We start from the raw sequence: 11,445 nt of genomic DNA, 5'->3' as shown, positions 1-11,445 counted from the left end.
CCATGTTAATTTAGGTATGTTCTATGATTATAGCAATTTATTTCAATTTTCATAGTTAGCTCAATATCTTTTCCAGATTAACAATCACATCAGCATTAAAGTAAACTGCAGATAGAACATAAACATAAATCGTAGAAGACAAGCCAAGACAAGAGGACAAAAGATGTGGTGCTAGCCAGGGACAAACCCCAATGTGGGGAAACCCTTGATCAATTCTTCTTATATTTTCTTTAGTAGTTCAGCAAAGAGAGAGAGAGAGAGAGATAGTACATTTACAACAAAATTCAACACTTTGACTTATCCAGATAAGAGCATATATCATCTCTAAGAAGATGATACATGAAATCAGTTGAAGACATGTTGCTTCAACTAATTCTCTAAGGTGACTCCTTCACCTATCATTTTGTGACATCTCATCACCATGTTGCACCTCACCGTGTTGCACCATGCTGCACCCATCCTCACAATGCTGGACCTCATGACTGTGTTGTACACATCATACTGTTGCACCTTATGATGCAATGTTGTCCCACGTGCCATAGTTGTACCATGCTACCAGAGTTGTCCCATGTACCATAGCAGCATCATGTTGCCACACTGTTGTCCCATGTGGTATACTGAACCATGTTGACATACAACATGTCTCATGTGCTTGCAACACCATGCTTTCTATGTTGTCCATGCTTGCCATGATGTCCATGCTTTTCCATGCTTATTGTTGTCCCATGTTTGCCTTAGCATTCCTTTGTTGTCCCATTTACTATGCAATTGTCCCTTGCCACTGCTGCCTAGATATATTGTTGTAGTTGTTGTCCTAACAGTCATGCTATACCTTGTTGTTGTCCCCTTAACCTTGCTATACCTTGCTGCTATCCCATGTGTTGTCCCAATGTTTAGCACTGTCGTACCTTGCTGTCACACATGTTGTCCCAATGTTTAGCACTATTGTACCTCGCTATCACACATGTTGTCCCAATGTTAGCTATGATTGCTTGTTGTCCCATTAACCTACAGCAACCCAACAATCATGCCCTAAACATACCTTGAACATGGTTGCCTCCTCATGTTGTTGTTCTAGGCATATGGCAGCGCCTAACACTTCCATGTTGGCCTATTTAGGAGTGGCTAGGCCTGTGGCCTACCACAAACCTTTGTTGTACACATGCCAGGTACCTAAAATGCATGCTACAACTCATTGTTCTAGGTTCCTTTGACTGTTACAATTCAAAACTGATTAGGGTACTCAAACATAGTCCCTAACAACCTTTCAATCTTCCCAAAAGTGCCATCCTTTACTGCGGCTACCCTTCTAAGAGGGGTGGAGACCCTACGCTGCAATTTCTGGGTAGTCTAACCCTCACCAACAACTTCGGCCTACCTCCTTTTGCTGCGGCCAAACAGTCCCTGAATTCTCCGTTGGTCTTGCCTCCCTTGTTGTGGCCCAAAACAAACTTCTTTTCCTTTCCAACGAGCTACTCTCCAAGGTATGTGTTGCACTTGATTGGATTGCGTCTAGGGCATCCTTAGCATTGCGGCTAGGGCTTCCTTAGGATTGCGGTTAGGGCTTCTTTAGGTCAGCGTTAGGGCAGCGTAGAGGTTCCTTCCATGGCTTTGCTGGCATGTCTTCTTTGTTGTGGCTAGGGCTTCCTTAGGATTGCGGTTAGGGCTTCTTTAGGTCAGCGTTAGGGCAGCATAGAGGTTCCTTCCATGGCTTTGTTGGCTTGTCTTCTTTGTTGCAACCTCCTTTCCTCCAACGTCTAGGGCTTCTTCCTCCTAGATTTCTATCAAACTAAAACCCAAAACAAGTGGAGAGAAAACAAGAGAAGTGAGCGTGAAATGACTCTCAAGTCATCTCATTTTATACTAAAATGTTGAGCACATGTGGGGTTTATTTGGTTGTTGGCTGACCTTGACGAATTGTCCCATAACACAAGTAAATTCATAACTCCATGAATACTTATCAGAATCGGATGATCTTTAGATCAATCCTACACCTCTCAATGAGAGGGATCCAAGAAAAATATTAGCGACCATAAATAAGATGACCCACATGGAGTTTGGCCCTAGTTGCCAATTTTAACACATATGAAGAAGACCCCATCGGGCACATTGTAACTTGTAAAAAGAATTATATTTTATTTAAAAGTGTCAAAATACTCTCCAAGACCAAGTCGGCCTAGCAACTAAGAAGTCAACCTCATTAGGGCATGTTGTCCTCCTTGAAAGCCTATATATATGAGGGAACTCGACCTCTTATGGACACTCACTCATCTTCTCACTAAAACTTAGGTTGTTAGTCCTAGTCTAGTGCATGACACATGAAGTAGAGAATCATATATGTCACTCCCTCTTAAACAGAGAGGATGAAATTATTTTTATACAAGGAATATTCTCAACCATCCTCTTATGATTCCTTTCATTTAAGCCCCCTCTTAACCTAGGGAGATTTCATCCAGACTCCCTCTTAACATAGGGAGTTCTACTTCTTCTTTAGGACATCAAAGAATCTTTCATGGCTTCCATCATTCTTATCAGAGTCATTCATATATCATGCTTATCACATCAATTTTACTTACAATCATTTTCACCAACTTGAAGATGATGTACCTGCACAACTTAGATAGCAAGTACAACCAAAATTATAGAAGCATGAAGTTAGCCATATCAAAAACTTATAACAATAGAAGCATTTAGACTTTATATATATCAGATACCCAAACTTAATTATAACCAAGAGAAACATACTCTTCAACATCTTGCTAGGGACTTTGTCATAAACCCTAGTCTACTTCATCACAACTTTCATTCCATCTAGGGTTTCAATGTTGCTTCCAAAGGTATGACATACCTTACTTCAACATGTAGCTTACCCTAGAAACAATTCAAACAAATATAGATCTACAAAGCATCTAACAACTTTCAGAATCCATATGTTAGACTTCTCACTAGGGTTTCATACAAATCCTAGATTTCATATAAAAGGATTAACCAAAATCAATCACTGCTTAGTCATTAACATGACCAACTTCCACTAGGGTTAGTTGCAAAACCTAGATTTTCAATCAAACATCAATCCCAACCAAAACTCAGATACAAATCTCACATTATCACATTGTCATCAAAGATTTTTACTTCTACCAAGGTTTAACTCAAAACCCTAGAATACTATCATCCTAGAAAGACAAATTTTGACTAGGGCTTAGTTCCAAACCCTAGGATTCATGACCATTCACAAATAGGCCAACTCGTATGCCTAGGACTTCATCATCATGCATAGGCACATTATATGTCAGACAACATTAATATATTAGACATATCTTGTCCTAGAACAGTACATAGGATTTCAACCAAATAGACATATACCTAGGGTTTCATTCCTAAGACTCTATAACAATGGTTTTGCTTATAGACCCAGTGAAACCTTAAGAATCTAGGGTTTCATAACATAGCAAAGCAAAACCTACAATATAAAAACTTTAAAGGTTTGAGATCTCAAACAAACATCTTTAAACCCTAATCGTTTTGGAGAATTTGGTATCTACGGATAAATACTAATTCCCTAGATAAGTAGTTGTATCTAGAACAACAGTTTAAAGTGTTTTAGACTTTTCCTATAAGCAATAGATAAGATGAGAAGATGAGAAGACCTACTTGTAGTTTTGCTTTCCTCTCGTCTCCCTTGTATCGATCCTGTCGCTCCTTCCTGTACTTAATACGCTTGAGAAGTACTTGTAAACACAATAGAAAACAAAGAATCGATCAAAGCACACAATCTATTGAATATAAGTGAAAGGAATCAGATACAATTCACACATATAAGCATTATGAAACAATACAAACATATGGGAGAAAGGTTCAAACACTTTATTAAATAGAAGAAGGAATTACAACCATTGGTGTCTGATTCAAAGCCATTCCTCCAGCTTGGATCCCATCCACATCACATCAAAAGCATGACAAACTTGTAGCATTACAATACTTGCTTCAAAGCCAAATCTCATAGCAACATTATCTCCTTACAATTCAACATAATCTAGCCCCTGATCACTTAGATGAGTGGTCAATTTATAGGAAGATGAAGGAGGTTTTGTCATAAATGGTGGCATTGAATGGCCTTCCATACTTAGAATTAGTTCCATGGAGGAAGGGATGAGAGGATAAGATGCACCTTAACTCATTCCTCATCCATTTTCGAGCTCATAGGAGTTGATAAGTGAGGGAACCTTCTAGATGACTCCAAAATATAAGAATATTCCCCAAACCCTATGTGAATTTCACTCATTCTCGCCCAGCGCAGGTGAAAGGAAGCCTAAGTGCTCTGCAGAGCACCCTGGCAGTGGACTCAACTGCTCTGTAGTGCACCTTTACAAGGGCTTACCTGCGTTGGTCCCTCTAGAGGCTATTTCTGGATGTCTTCAAGTCATGAAACTGTCTGGGAAGGAGGCATTCAAAGGGGTGACTTGTTTAGGGCATGAAGCAACTGAAATTAGGGTTTGATGAGCCCTAAAACACTGATCTGGATGTTGGGATTTGATGTGCCCAAATGGATCTGTAACAGCTGCCCCCTAAAGCATAAAGTCAAAAAAATGCCAATGTCGAATGAAATGCTCTATGATGTGATGAGGAGGTATCAAAGTGGAAAGTGACCTGCATCAATTACAATACATATATCATGATTTTTTATAAACTTTCATTACAGGTACATAAACATTCGTCTACAGATATAGACCCATGATCAGAATGACCATCAATGTAAAGCCATTGTACATATGATTTAGTACTCCTGAAATCGCAGCCCGGATGGATGAAACTAGATCTGGGGTCTTCTATCTCGTTCAATCATTCGCTCAAGTACGAGTCTAACCATGTGAATATGTGATCTGAAGTCGAACATGGGAAGACACTATCTGATTACCAGCCAATGATGTAAGTTGTTAACAAATGCGAGAGAAATCACTAATAATGATAATGATCCTCAAGGTACTGCAGAATATTCTGCATGGTGTGAATTAATGTTTTGATGTCGAACACCATACAAAGTCTTTCGATCAAAGGCCATTGATGTATGCCTATCATCGGAAGCGAGAAACCTGCCATTGATGTATGCAAGCCTCAAGGTACTGGAAGGGTGTTTCTAAGTCAACTTCTTGGATAATGTGTTGATGTCGACAAGAAGTGACTCATCGCGGGAGGGCCTTGATGTATCCCACATTAACGACACGAAACGAGTGTAGTGATTTTAGAGATGGAATTTGACTAATGACACAAGGTTTAGGAATGGCGGTCATGAAAATGAAGGTTTATGGTATTGCAAAGGATGAATTTTGACTGAATGACTTCTCTTGAACATGTCGGCGACACTAAAATGAATTGGTAGCATTGACCCAAAACAAAGTGATGGATGGTATGATAGACCAATGGTGTGATAACCATCAAGCTAATAACCCAAACCAAATAGTCACGGTGATGGAGTGAAAGTATCATGTTCAAAAGCGACCTGCTACCATAAAGTGGTTTTCCCCTTTTTACCATTTTCCCCAGTCATTGCTAACCAGTACCTCTTTATTTTTATCAAGCTTGAGGAGGATAACATATGCTTGTTGTATAATTTCACCCTTCGGGCGAATCCATTGCTATTTGATGTTTTAACGAGTCTAGCGAAGGTGAAACTCGGTCTTGTCTAGATGGTCAAGTTTGTCGCTATTTGATGTTTTAACGAGTTTAACAACAATGATAACTCGGTCATTTTCATGTTTAGAGAGTTTGAAAAGGGACAAAAAGAAAACTCCACAAGTTCTTTTCATAAATTAATCTCTCAAGCCCAAAAAAACGTAAAATAATACAAGAGAGAAGTCGTTGCCAATCCGTTAACGAGCTGAAAAGGACAAGTGCTCGGCAATCTTTTCATATTTCGAGAGTTTGAAAAGAGCTTAAAGAGGACTCCATTTTGAGGAACAATTGGTGTCTAGGGTAGCAACTTGTTCTGATGATGTTGGAACTTTTCAAAACATGTTGATTTATGTGAAGACGTTGGCTAATAAGAACACCCATTGCAACTGTTCCTCAAAAAGGGTAAAACAACCAAGTGAAAGCGTATGATCAGCCAAAGAGATGGTGGCGATGGGATGAAAACAACCAAGGCTCATCTCATGAACGAGGCTGATAGAATGGCAATCACGAGGGTTAAAATGGAGATGGGTTCATTTTTACACAAGCTTGAACCATGGGAAACTATGCTTAGATTCAGTTTTATGTTTACACAAGCTTGAAACAACAAACTATGCTTGGATTCAGTTTCATGTTTACACAAGCTTAAAACGACAAACTATGCTTGGATTCAGTTTCATTTTTACACAAGCTTAAAATGAAAAACGATGCTTGGATTCAGTTTCATTTTTATACAAGCTCAAAACGAAAAACTATGCTTGAAACTTGGATTCAGTTTCATTTTTACACAAGCTCGAAACAAAAAAACTATGCTTGGATTCAGTTTCATTTTTACACAAGCTCGAAACGAAAAACTATGCTTGGATTCAGTTTCATTTTTATACAATCTTGAAACGAGGAAAAACTTTGCTTGGAATTGGTTTACATGCTCCCAGCATGATGAAGGGGAGAGTCTCTAGTAACCAAATGGAAGTCGCTGCGGTGAGCTGGATGGTTATCCAACACTTTTTTGGCTTCATCCAGATAGGGACAAAGGTGAATGGGGTGATTCCCTTCACATAACGTACAGGGAAACTTAACTTTACCACTAGGTGCATGCCCCCCAAGCTTCATTACATTCACCTACTACTCGTGGCTATCAGGTGGATGGAATGAAGGTTCATTTATGAGATCAAGTAAAAGACTCGACTCGAATTTTACGAGATCTAGTCAAAGACTTGAATTGGAACTTTGCTCCAGGGGACCTTGTTTCATTTTTTAATGAGCTTAACACAAGACAAGGAATTGTCCTCATATTCCTTGTTTCATTTTTTAACGAGCTTGACACAAGACCAGGAACTATGCTCACAGGAGTTGTTTCACTTCTTAATGAGGTAGACACAATAAAAGAACTATCCTCATGTTCCTTGTTTCATTTTTTAACGAGGTTGACACAAGACACCAGGAACTATCCTCATGGTCCTGTTTCATTTTTTAATGAAGTTGACACAGTAAAAGAACTATCCTCATGTTCCTTGTTTCATTTTTTAACGACGTTGTTATGAAACCAACTCAAGAAAAGATAGATCAACACCTTAGAATTCAACCTCTTCGAGGGGGAAACCTCCTTTAAATTACATAAATGAACAATTCTTCAATGATTCAAATGACAAAACCTCCTTTCTATATATAGGAGTCTAAGGAGTCACAATATAACCCAGCCGACCTAACAATAATAATATAAAGCCACAAAAATAAAAATAGAGGGATTCTATGGGGCATAGTAATAACAATATGGGGATAATAGGGGCACAACAATATTAATAAGGGATGCAACTACAATAGTAATGGAGTAATCACTAGTATTATAGGGACCCAACATGCCCCTCTCCTTCAAAAAAGTGTCGTCCTCAACGTTTGAGTAGTTCTGGATGCTTCTGTATAAAATTCTCATCCTCCCATGTGGAATCTTCAGCGGATAAGTTCTTCCACTTGATAAGATACTCTGAAATTGATCGATTTCGTAACTGTCAATTTCTTGTTTCTGTGACTGCTTCCAGTTCCAATATAATTTTTCCTTCCTCGTCGAGTTTTGGGAATATTGTTTGAACTGGGAGCTTGTCGCCTATAACCTTCTTTAAACATGAAACATGGAAAATTGGGTGCAATCGAGAAGCTGCAGGAAGCTCCAATTTGTATGCCATAGTACTAATCTTTTGCAACACCTTGTACGGACCATAATACTTTGGTGATAATTTATTATCCTTCTTAGCTTGCTTGAGGGACATTTGCTTATATGGTTGTAGTCGTAGGAATACCTAATCACCTACATCAAAACTTCTTTCGCTACAATGTTCATCTGCCTATTGTTTCATTCTATTATGTGCCAACACGAGGTTATCCTTTAAGAGTTGGAGGACTTGTTGTTGATGTTCGATGTGATGTTCCACTACTTGAACCTTAGAATTTTCTCTTAAATATGATGTGATGGATGGTGGTTGATATCCATAAAGTGCCATAAATGGGGTCATTTTTGTTGTTGTATGGAAAGAAGTATTATACCACCATTCAGCCAGAGGCAACCATTTGACCCATTGTGTCTATTTATCATATACAAAGCAACGAAGATATCCTTCCAAACATTTGTTTACTATCTCAGTTTGCCCATCAGATTGAGGATGATAAGATGAGCTATGAGCTAACTGAGTACCAAGGCAAGAAAATAATTGTCCAAAAATTTTCGGTGAAAATGGGATCTCTATCACTTACAATAATCTTTGGGTTTCCATGTAGCTATTGAATTGTTTCCACAAATGCAGTAGAAACTGTACTGGCTTGAAAACTATGCATACTTGGTAAGTCTGTCAACTACCACCATGATGACACTCTTTCCCTCAGACTTGGATAAACCTGTGATAAAATCCATTGAAACCTCCTCCCAACGTTGGCTTGGAATGGATAAAGGTTGTAATAGACTTGGTGTCTTAATTGTTTCAACTTTATTTTGTTGGAAAACCAAACATTCCGCCACAAATTTTTGAATATCTGATTTAAGGCCATCCCAAAAAAATTCCTTCTTAACCCTGTGGTAAGTTTTTAAAAATCCTGAGTGCCCTCCTAAGGGAGAAGTGTGCAATTCCATAAGAATATTTCGTTTTAGTTGGGAATTCTTACAGAGGTATAAGCGATCTTTGTACCATAAAGAATCATTTTGCCAGCTAAATGTATCAGACGTACTGGAATCTTTTTGTAACTTTCAAATAAGTGCCCACACTTCTTCGTCATTCTTCCATTCCTCCCTTGCTTCATTTATCCAATCTGATTGGATAATAGAAATGGCGCACAACAATGCTTCCACATCCTCATCCTTTCTTGAGAGTGCATCTACCACCACATTTTGCTTCCCTTTTTTGTAGATGATTTCAAAGTCATAACCCAACATCTTTGTGACCCACTTTTGTTGCTCTTCAGAGGATAATCTTTGTTCTAAAAAGTATTTAAGGCTATCATGATCCATTTTTACCTTGAAGTGTCTTCCCATTAGGTAGGGTCGCCATTTCTTAAGTGCATGGAGTATTGCCAACATTTCCTTCTCATAAATAGCTTTGTGTAAAAACTTTCCCTTGATTGGACGACTTTCAAAAGCAATGGGTCTTTCATCTTGCATTAAAACAGCACCAATTCCATTTCCTGAAGCATCACATTCCACAATAAAGGTTTTTGTGAAGTTCGGTGTAGCTAAGACCGGTGCTTGGCACATTGCCTCTTTAAGATGTTCGAAGGCCTTTGTTGCTTCTGGAGTCCATGAAAATGCACCTTTCTTCAATAATGTTGTTAAAGGTGCTGCTATTCTCCCATAATTCTTAACAAACTTGCGATAATACACTGTCAACCTGAGAAATCCTCGCAGATGCTTTATGGATGTGGGGATTTTCCATTCCTTAATGGCTTTAATTTTGTTAGGGTCTACCTTATCTCCTTCATGAGATACAATATGATCCAGATATTCCACCTCTTGTACTCCAAAGAAACATTTGGATCTTTTTGCATATAATTGTTTCTCCTCCAATAGTTGTAGCACCCTGTCAACATGTTCAACATGATCCTTCCAAGACTTGTTGTAGATTAGTATATCATCAACAAATACTAACACAAATTTTCTAAGGAATGGTTTGAAAATGGAATTCATCAAACCTTGAAATGTTGAAGGTGCATTGGTAAGGCCAAAAGGCATGACCAAAAATTCATAATGGCCCTCATGAGTTATAAATGTTGTTTTCAGAATGTCTTCAGTCTTCATTCTGATTTGATGATATCCTGAACGAAGATCCAACTTGGTGAAGTAAATTGATCCATGCAATTCATCCAGTAATTCATCAATGACGGGAATGGAAAACTTATCTTTAATAGTGAGCTTGTTGAGCTCCCTATAATCCGGACACATGCGCCATGATCCATCCTTCTTGTGCACTAATACTACTGGAGCAGAGAAAAAACTTTGACTCGGTTGAATTATACCAGCCTCTAGCATTTCTGCAACCATACGTTCAATTTCACTCTTTTGGGCATAGGGATATCTGTACGGCCTAATGTTTGGAGGAACACTTCCTGGAATCAAATGAATAGCATGATCATGATCACGAATAAGTGGGAGACCTTTGGGAGTCTCAAATACCTTGGAATGATTGTCCAAGACTTTTTGGAGATCTGGAGAAATGTGGAAACATCTAGCGAACATAATTGTGCAATTACACCCCTTTGTTCCTTTTTTAGGAGCTTTGTCATACCATTAGAGCTAATTATCTTTCCTGGATTCCCTGCAATACCCCTTAATTCAACTTCCTTTCCTTCCACGGAAAATTTCATGAAAAGTTCTTGAAAGTTAAAAGCTATTGTACCCGAGGATTGTAACCATTAGACTCCTAGTACAACATCAGCACCTCCCATTGGAATGGAAAGCATTGGGCTAGTCAATACATATTCTCCCGTCGATAGCTTGATATTATGGCACTTTCCAGAGCAATTTATTATTCCTCCATTTGCAACCATCACTTGACACTCTGATGCTGGATATAAGAAGCAATTCAATTCTTTTGCTACCTTACAATGAATAAAATTGTGGGTACTTCCTGAATCAATCAACACTATTATCTTTTTCTTATTGATTTGTCTTTCTATCTTGATGGTTTGAGGAGTGGTAATTCCAGCCAATGCAATACAAAATATGGTCAGATTCATTTCTTCTTTATCTAGGCTTTGTTCTTGGAATATATCATCTTCTTTTGACCTTTCTTGCTCCTTTTCTTCTTCCTCTTCGCAATCTATGTAGAATAATTTCTTCTCAACACACATATGACCTTTAGTGTATTTGCTATCACAACTGTAACAAAGCCCTTTTGCTCTTTTCTCTTTCAATTGTTGTAGTATCAACCTTATAGGTTGTGGAAGACAATTGTTGTAGTATCAACCTTATAGGTTGTGGAAGACTAAGGGCAACCACACTTCCATCTTTATAGTTGTGAGTGGTATGCTTCATGGTTGCCATAATTTTGCTTTCCATTTTTCTTGCTAACCTGGATGCCTTCTCTAATGAATCAGGTTCCCAAAGGCAAACATCATGTTGGATATTATCCTTTAAAGTCCCTATGAACACATCAATCTTATGCTCCTCTGGAATATTTTTTACCCTTATGTTCAATTTTTGGAACTCCTCAATGTGCTCCATTATTGAACCCTTTTGTTTGAGACTTATCAATTGGCTAAAAAAGTGTTGCTTTTTGTATCCTCATAATGTGCTAT

This window comes from Pinus tabuliformis, chromosome Q (assembly GCF_031772625.1).
Source record: "Pinus tabuliformis cultivar Carrire ecotype Pingquan chromosome Q, CPIR1, whole genome shotgun sequence".
NCBI lineage: Eukaryota > Viridiplantae > Streptophyta > Pinopsida > Pinales > Pinaceae > Pinus > Pinus tabuliformis.
The sequence above is the reverse complement of the archived record's forward strand: the minus strand, read 5'-3'. Positions refer to the sequence as shown.